Here is an 18,904-nt window from a genome sequence, read left to right on the forward strand (position 1 = left end):
GGGGGAGGATGAATGTGAGGGGGGGGTGAGGGGGTATGTGAGGGGGTATGTGAGGGGGAGGATGAATGTGAGGGGGAATGTGAGGGGGGATGTGGGGGGGGGGGGTGAGGGGGGATGTGAGGGAGGGGGGATGTGAGGCATATGTTTGAAATAAAATATTTTAAATTACTTTTAAACATATTTTAACTTAATTCAATTTTGAAACAACAACATCTGAGGCCCATGTGGTGAAAAGAAATTGTCATTTACGTGGTTACTAAACGTCTCTTAGTGACTACAGGCGGCATGTCCCCTGGTTACACTCAGCCGCAGTCCCGGTTACCGGGACATTACAGCTGCTGCAGAACACTGTATATGGACAACCCCCTCCCCCCACAGTGCTGCACTCCACAGCCGGGCAGGGAAGGGTTACTCTCAGGACTGCACCAGTGCTCCCAGCAGTGGGGGGAGGAGAGGGAGAACTCTCCCAGTGTGATGGCTGCTAGTGACTGCGTCACCCCTCCTCTGTCTGTGATGGCGTGACCTGCCTGGGGGAGGAGCCTGAGGAGCTGAGAATAATGGCTGCTGCTGCTGCTGGGACCCGAGAGGTAAAGTCACTCAGTGCTGACAGTGTAGAAACATAACTGACCGGTGATAATGTAACAATATAGTGTAATAATGTATCAGAGTACTGACTGGTGATAATGTAACAATATACTGTAATAATGTATCAGAGTACTGACTGGTGATAATGTAACACTATACTGTAATAATGTATCAGAGTACTGACTGGTGATAATGTAACAATATACTGTAATAATGTATCAGAGTACTGACTGGTGATAATGTAACACTATACTGTAATAATGTATCAGAGTACTGACTGGTGATAATGTAACACTATACTGTTATAATGTATCAGAGTACTGACTGGTGATAATGTAACAATATACTGTAATAATGTATCAGAGTACTGACTGGTGATAATGTAACACTATACTGTAATAATGTATCAGAGTACTGACTGGTGATAATGTAACAATATACTGTAATAATGTATCTGAGTGCTGACTGGTGATAATGTAACAATATACTGTAATAATGTATCAGAGTACTGACTGGTGATAATGTAACAATATACTGTAATAATGTATCAGAGTACTGACTGGTGATAATGTAACACTATACTGTAATAATGTATCAGAGTGCTGACTGGTGATAATGTAACACTATACTGTAATAATGTATCAGAGTACTGACTGGTGATAATGTAACACTATACTGTAATAATGTATCAGAGTACTGACTGGTGATAATGTAACACTATACTGTTATAATGTATCAGAGTACTGACTGGTGATAATGTAACAATATACTGTAATAATGTATCAGAGTACTGACTGGTGATAATGTAACACTATACTGTAATAATGTATCAGAGTACTGACTGGTGATAATGTAACACTATACTGTAATAATGTATCAGAGTACTGACTGGTGATAATGTAACACTATACTGTAATAATGTATCAGAGTACTGACTGGTGATAATGTAACACTATACTGTTATAATGTATCAGAGTACTGACTGGTGATAATGTAACAATATACTGTAATAATGTATCAGAGTACTGACTGGTGATAATGTAACACTATACTGTTATAATGTATCAGAGTACTGACTGGTGATAATGTAACAATATACTGTAATAATGTATCAGAGTGCTGACTGGTGATAATGTAACAATATACTGTAATAATGTATCAGAGTACTGACTGGTGATAATGTAACAATATACTGTAATAATGTATCAGAGTACTGACTGGTGATAATGTAACAATATACTGTAATAATGTATCAGAGTACTGACTGGTGATAATGTAATAATATACTGTAATAATGTATCAGAGTACTGACTGGTGATAATGTAACAATATACTGTAATAATGTATCAGAGTACTGACTGGTGATAATGTAACAATATACTGTAATAATGTATCAGAGTACTGACTGGTGATAATGTAACAATATACTGTAATAATGTATCAGAGTACTGACTGGTGATAATGTAACAATATACTGTAATAATGTATCAGAGTGCTGACTGGTGATAATGTAACAATATACTGTAATAATGTATCAGAGTACTGACTGGTGATAATGTAACACTATACTGTAATAATGTATCAGAGTACTGACTGGTGATAATGTAACAATATACTGTAATAATGTATCAGAGTACTGACTGGTGATAATGTAACACTATACTGTAATAATGTATCAGAGTACTGACTGGTGATAATGTAATAATATACTGTAATAATGTATCAGAGTACTGACTGGTGATAATGTAACAATATAGTATAATAATGTATCAGAGTACTGACTGGTGATAATGTAATAATATACTGTAATAATGTATCAGAGTACTGACTGGTGATAATGTAACAATATACTGTAATAATGTATCAGAGTACTGACTGGTGATAATGTAATAATATACTGTAATAATGTATCAGAGTACTGACTGGTGATAATGTAACAATATACTGTAATAATGTATCAGAGTACTGACTGGTGATAATGTAACAATATACTGTAATAATGTATCAGAGTGCTGACTGGTGATAATGTAACAATATACTGTAATAATGTATCAGAGTACTGACTGGTGATAATGTAACAATATAGTGTAATAATGTATCAGAGTACTGACTGGTGATAATGTAACACTATACTGTAATAATGTATCAGAGTACTGACTGGTGATAATGTAACACTATACTCTAATAATGTATCAGAGTACTGACTGGTGATAATGTAACAATATAGTGTAATAATGTATCAGAGTACTGACTGGTGATAATGTAACAATATAGTGTAATAATGTATCAGAGTAATGACTGGTGATAATGTAACACTATACTGTAATAATGTATCAGAGTACTGACTGGTGATAATGTAACAATATAGTATAATAATGTATCAGAGTGCTGACTGGTGATAATGTAACACTATACTCTAATAATGTATCAGAGTACTGACTGGTGATAATGTAACAATATAGTGTAATAATGTATCAGAGTACTGACTGGTGATAATGTAACACTATACTGTAATAATGTATCAGAGTACTGACTGGTGATAATGTAACAATATAGTATAATAATGTATCAGAGTGCTGACTGGTGATAATGTAACACTATACTCTAATAATGTATCAGAGTACTGACTGGTGATAATGTAACAATATAGTATAATAATGTATCAGAGTAATGACTGGTGATAATGTAACACTATACTGTAATAATGTATCAGAGTACTGACTGGTGATAATGTAACAATATAGTATAATAATGTATCAGAGTACTGACTGGTGATAATGTAACAATATACTGTAATAATGTATCAGAGTACTGACTGGTGATAATGTAACAATATACTGTAATAATGTATCAGAGTACTGACTGGTGATAATGTAACAATATACTGTAATAATGTATCAGAGTGCTGACTGGTGATAATGTAACAATATACTGTAATAATGTATCAGAGTACTGACTGGTGATAATGTAACAATATAGTATAATAATGTATCAGAGTAATGACTGGTGATAATGTAACACTATACTGTAATAATGTATCAGAGTACTGACTGGTGATAATGTAACAATATACTGTAATAATGTATCAGTGTACTGACTGGTGATAATGTAACAATATAGTATAATAATGTATCAGAGTATTGACTGGTGATAATGTAACAATATACTGTAATAATGTATCAGAGCACTGACTGGTGATAATGTAACAATATACTGTAATAATGTATCAGAGTGCTGACTGGTGATAATGTAACAATATACTGTAATAATGTATCAGAGTACTGACTGGTGATAATGTAACAATATAGTGTAATAATGTATCAGAGTACTGACTGGTGATAATGTAACACTATACTGTAATAATGTATCAGAGTACTGACTGGTGATAATGTAACAATATAGTATAATAATGTATCAGAGTGCTGACTGGTGATAATGTAACACTATACTCTAATAATGTATCAGAGTACTGACTGGTGATAATATAACACTATACTGTAATAATGTATCAGAGTACTGACTGGTGATAATGTAACACTATAGTGTAATAATGTATCAGAGTAATGACTGGTGATAATGTAACACTATACTGTAATAATGTATCAGAGTACTGACTGGTGATAATGTAACAATATAATGTAATAATGTATCAGAGTACTGACTGGTGATAATGTAACACTATACTGTAATAATGTATCAGAGTAATGACTGGTGATAATGTAACAATATAATGTAATAATGTATCAGAGTACTGACTGGTGATAATGTAACACTATACTGTAATAATGTATCAGAGTACTGACTGGTGATAACGTAACAATATAGTATAATAATGTATCAGAGTGCTGACTGGTGATAATGTAACAATATACTGTAATAATGTATCAGAGTACTGACTGGTGATAATGTAACAATATAGTATAATAATGTATCAGAGTGCTGACTGGTGATAATGTAACACTATACTGTAATAATGTATCAGAGTACTGACTGGTGATAATGTAACACTATAGTATAATAATGTATCAGAGTGCTGACTGGTGATAATGTAACACTATACTCTAATAATGTATCAGAGTACTGACTGGTGATAATGTAAAAATATAGTATAATAATGTATCAGAGTACTGACTGGTGATAATGTAACACTATACTGTAATAATGTATCAGAGTACTGACTGGTGATAATGTAACACTATACTGTAATAATGTATCAGAGTACTGACTGGTGATAATGTAACACTATAGTGTAATAATGTATCAGAGTAATGACTGGTGATAATGTAACACTATACTGTAATAATGTATCTGAGTGCTGACTGGTGATAATGTAACACTATACTGTAATAATGTATCAGAGTGCTGACTGGTGATAATGTAACACTATACTGTAATAATGTATCAGAGTACTGACTGGTGATAATGTAACACTATACTGTAATAATGTATCAGAGTACTGACTGGTGATAATGTAACACTATAGTGTATTAATGTATCAGAGTAATGACTGGTGATAATGTAACACTATACTGTAATAATGTATCAGAGTACCGACTGGTGATAATGTAACACTATACTGTAATAATGTATCAGAGTACTGACTGGTGATAATGTAACAATATAGTATAATAATGTATCAGAGTGCTGACTGGTGATAATGTAACAATATAGTATAATAATGTATCAGAGTGCTGACTGGTGATAATGTAACAATATAGTATAATAATGTATCAGAGTGCTGACTGGTGATAATGTAACAATATACTGTAATAATGTATCGGAGTACTGACTGGTGATAATGTAACAATATACTGTAATAATGTATCAGAGTACTGACTGGTGATAATGTAACAATATACTGTAATAATGTATCAGAGTAATGACTGGTGATAATGTAACAATATACTGTAATAATGTATCAGAGTACTGACTGGTGATAATGTAACAATATACTGTAATAATGTATCAGAGTACTGACTGGTGATAATGTAACAATATACTGTAATAATGTATCAGAGTACTGACTGGTGATAATGTAACAATATACTGTTATAATGTATCAGAGTACTGACTGGTGATAATGTAATAATATAGTATAATAATGTATCAGAGTGACTGGTGATAATGTAACAATATACTGTAATAATGTATCAGTGTACTAACTGGTGATAATGTAACAATATAGTATAATAATGTATCAGAGTACTGACTGGTGATAATGTAACAATATAGTATAATAATGTATCAGAGTACTGACCGGTGATAATGTAACACTATACTGCACGCCGTCTCTCCTGTCTTCTGATTACTTCCTCCCACTCCTATCTCCAAGATTTTTCACGTGCTGCTCCATTTCTCTGGAATTCTTTACCTCTCCCCCTCAGACTCTCCACCTCTCTACAAAACTTCAAACGGGCTCTTAAGACCCATTTCTTTACCAAACCTAGCCAAATCTCAACATAACCCTCTGTTCCACGCTCTCTATGTACCCCATCTGTGTCATCCCTGTCTGTCTACCCCTCCCCTTAGAATGTAAGCTCTCACGAGTAGGGCCCTCTTCCCTCATGTGCTTATACTTTTCTTACTTTAATAATCCTCAACTGCCCAGATCCCACAGTTTTTTGACCACCTGGAACTTATCTCTATGTTTACTGGTGTAGTTATGCTTAGTTGCCCTGTACTTGTCCTATATTGTATTCAACTGTAAGTCACTGTTTTCCTATTTTTTATGTGCATTTGTACTCTGTAATCGGGCGCTGCGGAACCCTTGTGGCGCCATATAAATAAAGGATAATAATAATAATAATAATAATAATACTGTAATAATGTATCAGAGTAATGACTGGTGATAATGTAACAGTATACTGTTATAATGTATCAGAGTACTGACTGGTGATAGTGTAATAATATAGTATAATAATGTATCAGAGTACTGACCGGTGATAATGTAACAATATAGTGTAATAATGTATCAGAGTACTGACTGGTGATCATGTAACAATATACTATAATAATGTATCAGAGTACTGACTGGTGATAATGTAACACTATACTGTAATAATGTATCAGCGTACTGACTGGTGATAATGTAACAATATAGTATAATAATGTATCAGTGTACTGACTGGTGATAATGTAACAATATAGTATAATAATGTATCAGAGTACTGACCGGTGATAATGTAACACTATACTGTTATAATGTATCAGTGTACTGACTGGTGATAATGTAACAATATAGTATAATAATGTATCAGAGTGCTGACTGGTGATAATGTAACACTATACTGTAATAATGTATCAGAGTACTGACTGGTGATAATGTAACACTATACTGTTATAATGTATCAGTGTACTGACTGGTGATAATGTAACACTATACTGTTATAATGTATCAGTGTACTGACTGGCGATAATGTAACACTATACTGTTATAATGTATCCGAGTACTGACTGGTGATAATGTAATATTATAGTATAATAATGTATCAGAGTGACTGGTGATAATGTAACAATATACTGTAATAATGTATCAGTGTACTGACTGGTGATAATGTGACAATATAGTATAATAATGTATCAGAGTACTGACTGGTGATAATGTAACAATATAGTATAATAATGTATCAGAGTACTGACCGGTGATAATGTAACACTATACTGTAATAATGTATCAGAGTAATGACTGGTGATAATGTAACAGTATACTGTAATAATGTATCAGAGTACTGACTGGTGATAGTGTAATAATATAGTATAATAATGTATCAGAGTACTGACCGGTGATAATGTAACAATATAGTGTAATAATGTATCAGAGTACTGACTGGTGATAATGTAACACTATACTGTAATAATGTATCAGAGTACTGACTGGTGATAATGTAACAATATACTGTAATAATGTATCAGAGTACTGACTGGTGATAATGTAACACTATACTGTAATAATGTATCAGCGTACTGACTGGTGATAATGTAACAATATAGTATAATAATGTATCAGTGTACTGACTGGTGATAATGTAACACTATACTGTTATAATGTATCAGAGTACTGACTGGTGATAATGTAACACTATACTGTTATAATGTATCAGAGTACTGACTGGTGATAATGTAACACTATACTGTAATAATGTATCAGAGTACTGACTGGTGATAATGTAACAATATAGTGTAATAATGTATCAGAGTACTGACTGGTGATAATGTAACACTATACTGTAATAATGTATCAGAGTACTGACTGGTGATAATGTAACAATATACTGTAATAATGTATCAGAGTACTGACTGGTGATAATGTAACACTATACTGTAATAATGTATCAGCGTACTGACTGGTGATAATGTAACAATATAGTATAATAATGTATCAGTGTACTGACTGGTGATAATGTAACACTATACTGTTATAATGTATCAGAGTACTGACTGGTGATAATGTAACACTATACTGTTATAATGTATCAGAGTACTGACTGGTGATAATGTAACACTATACTGTTATAATGTATCAGTGTACTGACTGGTGATAATGTAACAATATACTGTAATAATGTATCAGAGCACTGACTGGTGATAATGTAACAATATACTGTAATAATGTATCAGAGTACTGACTGGTGATAATGTAACACTATACTGTAATAATGTATCAGTGTACTGACTGGTGATAATGTAACAATATAGTATAATAATGTATCAGAGTACTGACTGGTGATAATGGAACACTATACTGTAATAATGTATCAGAGTACTGCCTGGTGATAATGTAACAATATACTGTAATAATATATCAGTGTACTGACTGGTGATAATGTAACACTATACTGTTATAATGTATCAGAGTGCTGACTGGTGATAATGTAACAATATAGTATAATAATGTATCAGAGTGCTGACTGGTGATAATGTAACAATATAGTATAATAATGTATCAGAGTGCTGACTGGTGATAATGTAACAATATAGTATAATAATGTATCAGAGTGCTGACTGGTGATAATGTAACAATATACTGTAATAATGTATCAGAGTACTGACTGGTGATAATGTAACACTATACTGTAATAATGTATCAGAGTACTGACTGGTGATAATGTAACACTATACTGTAATAATGTATCAGAGTACTGACTGGTGATAATGTAACACTATAGTGTATTAATGTATCAGAGTAATGACTGGTGATAATGTAACACTATACTGTAATAATGTATCTGAGTGCTGACTGGTGATAATGTAACACTATACTGTAATAATGTATCAGAGTGCTGACTGGTGATAATGTAACACTATACTGTAATAATGTATCAGAGTACTGACTGGTGATAATGTAACACTATACTGTAATAATGTATCAGAGTACTGACTGGTGATAATGTAACACTATAGTGTATTAATGTATCAGAGTAATGACTGGTGATAATGTAACACTATACTGTAATAATGTATCAGAGTACCGACTGGTGATAATGTAACACTATACTGTAATAATGTATCAGAGTACTGACTGGTGATAATGTAACAATATAGTATAATAATGTATCAGAGTGCTGACTGGTGATAATGTAACAATATAGTATAATAATGTATCAGAGTGCTGACTGGTGATAATGTAACAATATAGTATAATAATGTATCAGAGTGCTGACTGGTGATAATGTAACAATATACTGTAATAATGTATCAGAGTACTGACTGGTGATAATGTAACAATATACTGTAATAATGTATCAGAGTACTGACTGGTGATAATGTAACAATATACTGTAATAATGTATCAGAGTAATGACTGGTGATAATGTAACAATATACTGTAATAATGTATCAGAGTACTGACTGGTGATAATGTAACAATATACTGTAATAATGTATCAGAGTAATGACTGGTGATAATGTAACAATATACTGTAATAATGTATCAGAGTACTGACTGGTGATAATGTAACAATATACTGTAATAATGTATCAGAGTACTGACTGGTGATAATGTAACAATATACTGTAATAATGTATCAGAGTACTGACTGGTGATAATGTAACAATATACTGTTATAATGTATCAGAGTACTGACTGGTGATAATGTAATAATATAGTATAATAATGTATCAGAGTGACTGGTGATAATGTAACAATATACTGTAATAATGTATCAGTGTACTAACTGGTGATAATGTAACAATATAGTATAATAATGTATCAGAGTACTGACTGGTGATAATGTAACAATATAGTATAATAATGTATCAGAGTACTGACCGGTGATAATGTAACACTATACTGCACGCCGTCTCTCCTGTCTTCTGATTACTTCCTCCCACTCCTATCTCCAAGATTTTTCACGTGCTGCTCCATTTCTCTGGAATTCTTTACCTCTCCCCCTCAGACTCTCCACCTCTCTACAAAACTTCAAACGGGCTCTTAAGACCCATTTCTTTACCAAACCTAGCCAAATCTCAACATAACCCTCTGTTCCACGCTCTCTATGTACCCCATCTGTGTCATCCCTGTCTGTCTACCCCTCCCCTTAGAATGTAAGCTCTCACGAGTAGGGCCCTCTTCCCTCATGTGCTTATACTTTTCTTACTTTAATAATCCTCAACTGCCCAGATCCCACAGTTTTTTGACCACCTGGAACTTATCTCTATGTTTACTGGTGTAGTTATGCTTAGTTGCCCTGTACTTGTCCTATATTGTATTCAACTGTAAGTCACTGTTTTCCTATTTTTTATGTGCATTTGTACTCTGTAATCGGGCGCTGCGGAACCCTTGTGGCGCCATATAAATAAAGGATAATAATAATAATAATAATAATAATACTGTATCAGAGTAATGACTGGTGATAATGATAATAATGATAATGATAATGATAATGATAATGTAACGTAACAGTATACTGTTATAATGTATCAGAGTACTGACTGGTGATAGTGTAATAATATAGTATAATAATGTATCAGAGTACTGACCGGTGATAATGTAACAATATAGTGTAATAATGTATCAGAGTACTGACTGGTGATCATGTAACAATATACTATAATAATGTATCAGAGTACTGACTGGTGATAATGTAACACTATACTGTAATAATGTATCAGCGTACTGACTGGTGATAATGTAACAATATAGTATAATAATGTATCAGTGTACTGACTGGTGATAATGTAACAATATAGTATAATAATGTATCAGAGTACTGACTGGTGATAATGTAACAATATAGTATAATAATGTATCAGAGTACTGACCGGTGATAATGTAACACTATACTGTTATAATGTATCAGTGTACTGACTGGTGATAATGTAACAATATAGTATAATAATGTATCAGAGTGCTGACTGGTGATAATGTAACACTATACTGTAATAATGTATCAGAGTACTGACTGGTGATAATGTAACACTATACTGTAATAATGTATCAGTGTACTGACTGGTGATAATGTAACACTATACTGTTATAATGTATCAGTGTACTGACTGGCGATAATGTAACACTATACTGTTATAATGTATCAGAGTACTGACTGGTGATAATGTAATATTATTGTATAATAATGTATCAGAGTGACTGGTGATAATGTAACAATATACTGTAATAATGTATCAGTGTACTGACTGGTGATAATGTGACAATATAGTATAATAATGTATCAGAGTACTGACTGGTGATAATGTAACAATATAGTATAATAATGTATCAGAGTACTGACCGGTGATAATGTAACACTATACTGTAATAATGTATCAGAGTAATGACTGGTGATAATGTAACAGTATACTGTAATAATGTATCAGAGTACTGACTGGTGATAGTGTAATAATATAGTATAATAATGTATCAGAGTACTGACCGGTGATAATGTAACAATATAGTGTAATAATGTATCAGAGTACTGACTGGTGATAATGTAACACTATACTGTAATAATGTATCAGAGTACTGACTGGTGATAATGTAACAATATACTGTAATAATGTATCAGAGTACTGACTGGTGATAATGTAACACTATACTGTAATAATGTATCAGCGTACTGACTGGTGATAATGTAACAATATAGTATAATAATGTATCAGTGTACTGACTGGTGATAATGTAACACTATACTGTTATAATGTATCAGAGTACTGACTGGTGATAATGTAACACTATACTGTTATAATGTATCAGAGTACTGACTGGTGATAATGTAACACTATACTGTAATAATGTATCAGAGTACTGACTGGTGATAATGTAACAATATAGTGTAATAATGTATCAGAGTACTGACTGGTGATAATGTAACACTATACTGTAATAATGTATCAGAGTACTGACTGGTGATAATGTAACAATATACTGTAATAATGTATCAGAGTACTGACTGGTGATAATGTAACACTATACTGTAATAATGTATCAGCGTACTGACTGGTGATAATGTAACAATATAGTATAATAATGTATCAGTGTACTGACTGGTGATAATGTAACACTATACTGTTATAATGTATCAGAGTACTGACTGGTGATAATGTAACACTATACTGTTATAATGTATCAGAGTACTGACTGGTGATAATGTAACACTATACTGTTATAATGTATCAGTGTACTGACTGGTGATAATGTAACAATATACTGTAATAATGTATCAGAGCACTGACTGGTGATAATGTAACAATATACTGTAATAATGTATCAGAGTACTGACTGGTGATAATGTAACACTATACTGTAATAATGTATCAGTGTACTGACTGGTGATAATGTAACAATATAGTATAATAATGTATCAGAGTACTGACTGGTGATAATGGAACACTATACTGTAATAATGTATCAGAGTACTGCCTGGTGATAATGTAACAATATACTGTAATAATATATCAGTGTACTGACTGGTGATAATGTAACACTATACTGTTATAATGTATCAGAGTGCTGACTGGTGATAATGTAACACTATACTGTTATAATGTATCAGTGTACTGACTGGTGATAATGTAACAATATACTGTAATAATGTATCAGAGCACCGACTGGTGATAATGTAACAATATACTGTAATAATGTATCAGAGTACTGACTGGTGATAATGTAACACTATACTGTAATAATGTATCAGTGTACTGACTGGTGATAATGTAACAATATAGTGTAATAATGTATCAGAGTACTGACTGGTGATAATGTAACAATATACTGTAATAATGTATCAGAGCACCGACTGGTGATAATGTAACAATATACTGTAATAATGTATCAGAGTACTGACTGGTGATAATGTAACACTATACTGTAATAATGTATCAGTGTACTGACTGGTGATAATGTAACAATATAGTGTAATAATGTATCAGAGTACTGACTGGTGATAATGTAACACTATACTGTAATAATGTATCAGAGTACTGACTGGTGATAATGTAACAATATAGTATAATAATGTATCAGAGTAATGACCGGTGGTAATGTAACAATGTACTGTAATAATGTATCAGAGTATTGACTGGTGATAATGTAACACTATACTGTTATAATGTATCAGAGTACTGACTGGTGATAATGCAACACTATACTGTTATAATGTATCAGAGTACTGTCTGGTGTTAATGTAATAATATACTGTTATAATGTATCAGAGTGCTGACTGGTGATAATGTAACACTATACTGTTATAATGTATCAGAGTACTGACTGGTGATTATGTAACAATATAGTATAATAATGTATCAGAGTACTGTCTGGTGATAATGTAATAATATACTGTTATAATGTATCAGAGTACTGTCTGGTGTTAATGTAATAATATACTGTTATAATGTATCAGAGTACTGACTGGTGATAATGTAACACTATACTGTAATAATGTATCAGAGTACTGACTGGTGATAATGTAACAATATAGTATAATAATGTATCAGAGTGCTGACTGGTGATAATGTAACACTATACTCTAATAATGTATCAGAGTACTGACTGGTGATAATATAACACTATACTGTAATAATGTATCAGAGTACTGACTGGTGATAATGTAACACTATAGTGTAATAATGTATCAGAGTAATGACTGGTGATAATGTAACACTATACCGTAATAATGTATCAGAGTACTGACTGGTGATAATGTAACAATATAATGTAATAATGTATCAGAGTACTGACTGGTGATAATGTAAACTATACTGTAATAATGTATCAGAGTAATGACTGGTGATAATGTAACAATATAATGTAATAATGTATCAGAGTACTGACTGGTGATAATGTAACACTATACTGTAATAATGTATCAGAGTACTGACTGGTGATAACGTAACAATATAGTATAATAATGTATCAGAGTGCTGACTGGTGATAATGTAACAATATACTGTAATAATGTATCAGAGTACTGACTGGTGATAATGTAACAATATAGTATAATAATGTATCAGAGTGCTGACTGGTGATAATGTAACACTATACTGTAATAATGTATCAGAGTACTGACTGGTGATAATGTAACACTATAGTATAATAATGTATCAGAGTGCTGACTGGTGATAATGTAACACTATACTCTAATAATGTATCAGAGTACTGACTGGTGATAATGTAAAAATATAGTATAATAATGTATCAGAGTACTGACTGGTGATAATGTAACACTATACTGTAATAATGTATCAGAGTACTGACTGGTGATAATGTAACACTATACTGTAATAATGTATCAGAGTACTGACTGGTGATAATGTAACACTATAGTGTAATAATGTATCAGAGTAATGACTGGTGATAATGTAACACTATACTGTAATAATGTATCTGAGTGCTGACTGGTGATAATGTAACACTATACTGTAATAATGTATCAGAGTGCTGACTGGTGATAATGTAACACTATACTGTAATAATGTATCAGAGTACTGACTGGTGATAATGTAACACTATACTGTAATAATGTATCAGAGTACTGACTGGTGATAATGTAACACTATAGTGTATTAATGTATCAGAGTAATGACTGGTGATAATGTAACACTATACTGTAATAATGTATCAGAGTACCGACTGGTGATAATGTAACACTATACTGTAATAATGTATCAGAGTACTGACTGGTGATAATGTAACAATATAGTATAATAATGTATCAGAGTGCTGACTGGTGATAATGTAACAATATAGTATAATAATGTATCAGAGTGCTGACTGGTGATAATGTAACAATATAGTATAATAATGTATCAGAGTGCTGACTGGTGATAATGTAACAATATACTGTAATAATGTATCAGAGTACTGACTGGTGATAATGTAACACTATAGTGTAATAATGTATCAGAGTAATGACTGGTGATAATGTAACACTATACTGTAATAATGTATCTGAGTGCTGACTGGTGATAATGTAACACTATACTGTAATAATGTATCAGAGTGCTGACTGGTGATAATGTAACACTATACTGTAATAATGTATCAGAGTACTGACTGGTGATAATGTAACACTATACTGTAATAATGTATCAGAGTACTGACTGGTGATAATGTAACACTATAGTGTATTAATGTATCAGAGTAATGACTGGTGATAATGTAACACTATACTGTAATAATGTATCAGAGTACCGACTGGTGATAATGTAACACTATACTGTAATAATGTATCAGAGTACTGACTGGTGATAATGTAACAATATAGTATAATAATGTATCAGAGTGCTGACTGGTGATAATGTAACAATATAGTATAATAATGTATCAGAGTGCTGACTGGTGATAATGTAACAATATAGTATAATAATGTATCAGAGTGCTGACTGGTGATAATGTAACAATATACTGTAATAATGTATCAGAGTACTGACTGGTGATAATGTAACAATATACTGTAATAATGTATCAGAGTACTGACTGGTGATAATGTAACAATATACTGTAATAATGTATCAGAGTAATGACTGGTGATAATGTAACAATATACTGTAATAATGTATCAGAGTACTGACTGGTGATAATGTAACAATATACTGTAATAATGTATCAGAGTACTGACTGGTGATAATGTAACAATATACTGTAATAATGTATCAGAGTACTGACTGGTGATAATGTAACAATATACTGTTATAATGTATCAGAGTACTGACTGGTGATAATGTAATAATATAGTATAATAATGTATCAGAGTGACTGGTGATAATGTAACAATATACTGTAATAATGTATCAGTGTACTAACTGGTGATAATGTAACAATATAGTATAATAATGTATCAGAGTACTGACTGGTGATAATGTAACAATATAGTATAATAATGTATCAGAGTACTGACCGGTGATAATGTAACACTATACTGCACGCCGTCTCTCCTGTCTTCTGATTACTTCCTCCCACTCCTATCTCCAAGATTTTTCACGTGCTGCTCCATTTCTCTGGAATTCTTTACCTCTCCCCCTCAGACTCTCCACCTCTCTACAAAACTTCAAACGGGCTCTTTAGACCCATTTCTTTACCAAACCTAGCCAAATCTCAACATAACCCTCTGTTCCACGCTCTCTATGTACCCCATCTGTGTCATCCCTGTCTGTCTACCCCTCCCCTTAGAATGTAAGCTCTCACGAGTAGGGCCCTCTTCCCTCATGTGCTTATACTTTTCTTACTTTAATAATCCTCAACTGCCCAGATCCCACAGTTTTTTGACCACCTGGAACTTATCTCTATGTTTACTGGTGTAGTTATGCTTAGTTGCCCTGTACTTGTCCTATATTGTATTCAACTGTAAGTCACTGTTTTCCTATTTTTTATGTGCATTTGTACTCTGTAATCGGGCGCTGCGGAACCCTTGTGGCGCCATATAAATAAAGGATAATAATAATAATAATAATAATAATAATAATAATACTGTAATAATGTATCAGAGTAATGACTGGTGATAATGTAACAGTATACTGTTATAATGTATCAGAGTACTGACTGGTGATAGTGTAATAATATAGTATAATAATGTATCAGAGTACTGACCGGTGATAATGTAACAATATAGTGTAATAATGTATCAGAGTACTGACTGGTGATCATGTAACAATATACTATAATAATGTATCAGAGTACTGACTGGTGATAATGTAACACTATACTGTAATAATGTATCAGCGTACTGACTGGTGATAATGTAACAATATAGTATAATAATGTATCAGTGTACTGACTGGTGATAATGTAACAATATAGTATAATAATGTATCAGAGTACTGACTGGTGATAATGTAACAATATAGTATAATAATGTATCAGAGTACTGACCGGTGATAATGTAACACTATACTGTTATAATGTATCAGTGTACTGACTGGTGATAATGTAACAATATAGTATAATAATGTATCAGAGTGCTGACTGGTGATAATGTAACACTATACTGTAATAATGTATCAGAGTACTGACTGGTGATAATGTAACACTATACTGTTATAATGTATCAGTGTACTGACTGGTGATAATGTAACACTATACTGTTATAATGTATCAGTGTACTGACTGGCGATAATGTAACACTATACTGTTATAATGTATCAGAGTACTGACTGGTGATAATGTAATATTATAGTATAATAATGTATCAGAGTGACTGGTGATAATGTAACAATATACTGTAATAATGTATCAGTGTACTGACTGGTGATAATGTGACAATATAGTATAATAATGTATCAGAGTACTGACTGGTGATAATGTAACAATATAGTATAATAATGTATCAGAGTACTGACCGGTGATAATGTAACACTATACTGTAATAATGTATCAGAGTAATGACTGGTGATAATGTAACAGTATACTGTAATAATGTATCAGAGTACTGACTGGTGATAGTGTAATAATATAGTATAATAATGTATCAGAGTACTGACCGGTGATAATGTAACAATATAGTGTAATAATGTATCAGAGTACTGACTGGTGATAATGTAACACTATACTGTAATAATGTATCAGAGTACTGACTGGTGATAATGTAACAATATACTGTAATAATGTATCAGAGTACTGACTGGTGATAATGTAACACTATACTGTAATAATGTATCAGCGTACTGACTGGTGATAATGTAACAATATAGTATAATAATGTATCAGTGTACTGACTGGTGATAATGTAACACTATACTGTTATAATGTATCAGAGTACTGACTGGTGATAATGTAACACTATACTGTTATAATGTATCAGAGTACTGACTGGTGATAATGTAACACTATACTGTAATAATGTATCAGAGTACTGACTGGTGATAATGTAACAATATAGTGTAATAATGTATCAGAGTACTGACTGGTGATAATGTAACACTATACTGTAATAATGTATCAGAGTACTGACTGGTGATAATGTAACAATATACTGTAATAATGTATCAGAGTACTGACTGGTGATAATGTAACACTATACTGTAATAATGTATCAGCGTACTGACTGGTGATAATGTAACAATATAGTATAATAATGTATCAGTGTACTGACTGGTGATAATGTAACACTATACTGTTATAATGTATCAGAGTACTGACTGGTGATAATGTAACACTATACTGTTATAATGTATCAGAGTACTGACTGGTGATAATGTAACACTATACTGTTATAATGTATCAGTGTACTGACTGGTGATAATGTAACAATATACTGTAATAATGTATCAGAGCACTGACTGGTGATAATGTAACAATATACTGTAATAATGTATCAGAGTACTGACTGGTGATAATGTAACACTATACTGTAATAATGTATCAGTGTACTGACTGGTGATAATGTAACAATATAGTATAATAATGTATCAGAGTACTGACTGGTGATAATGGAACACTATACTGTAATAATGTATCAGAGTACTGCCTGGTGATAATGTAACAATATACTGTAATAATATATCAGTGTACTGACTGGTGATAATGTAACACTATACTGTTATAATGTATCAGAGTGCTGACTGGTGATAATGTAACACTATACTGTTATAATGTATCAGTGTACTGACTGGTGATAATGTAACAATATACTGTAATAATGTATCAGAGCACCGACTGGTGATAATGTAACAATATACTGTAATAATGTATCAGAGTACTGACTGGTGATAATGTAACACTATACTGTAATAATGTATCAGTGTACTGACTGGTGATAATGTAACAATATAGTGTAATAATGTATCAGAGTACTGACTGGTGATAATGTAACAATATACTGTAATAATGTATCAGAGCACCGACTGGTGATAATGTAACAATATACTGTAATAATGTATCAGAGTACTGACT

The 18,904-nt window shown here is 32.3% G+C and overlaps 1 protein-coding gene across 1 annotated transcript in view; it reads left to right on the forward strand.

The window, feature by feature from the left end:
- Nucleotides 1-492: 492 nt before the first annotated feature.
- Nucleotides 493-18,904, forward strand: part of LOC134928667 (zinc finger BED domain-containing protein 6-like) — a 54,573-nt gene continuing 36,161 nt past the window's right edge. Inside the window, exon 1 of the mRNA XM_063924640.1 lies at nucleotides 493-587. The gene's annotated coding sequence lies outside the window, so the exon portion shown is untranslated. The remainder of the gene's footprint in view (nucleotides 588-18,904) is intronic.

The sequence above is a fragment of the Pseudophryne corroboree genome, chromosome 5 (genome assembly GCF_028390025.1).
Source record: "Pseudophryne corroboree isolate aPseCor3 chromosome 5, aPseCor3.hap2, whole genome shotgun sequence".
In the NCBI taxonomy this organism is placed as follows: domain Eukaryota; kingdom Metazoa; phylum Chordata; class Amphibia; order Anura; family Myobatrachidae; genus Pseudophryne; species Pseudophryne corroboree.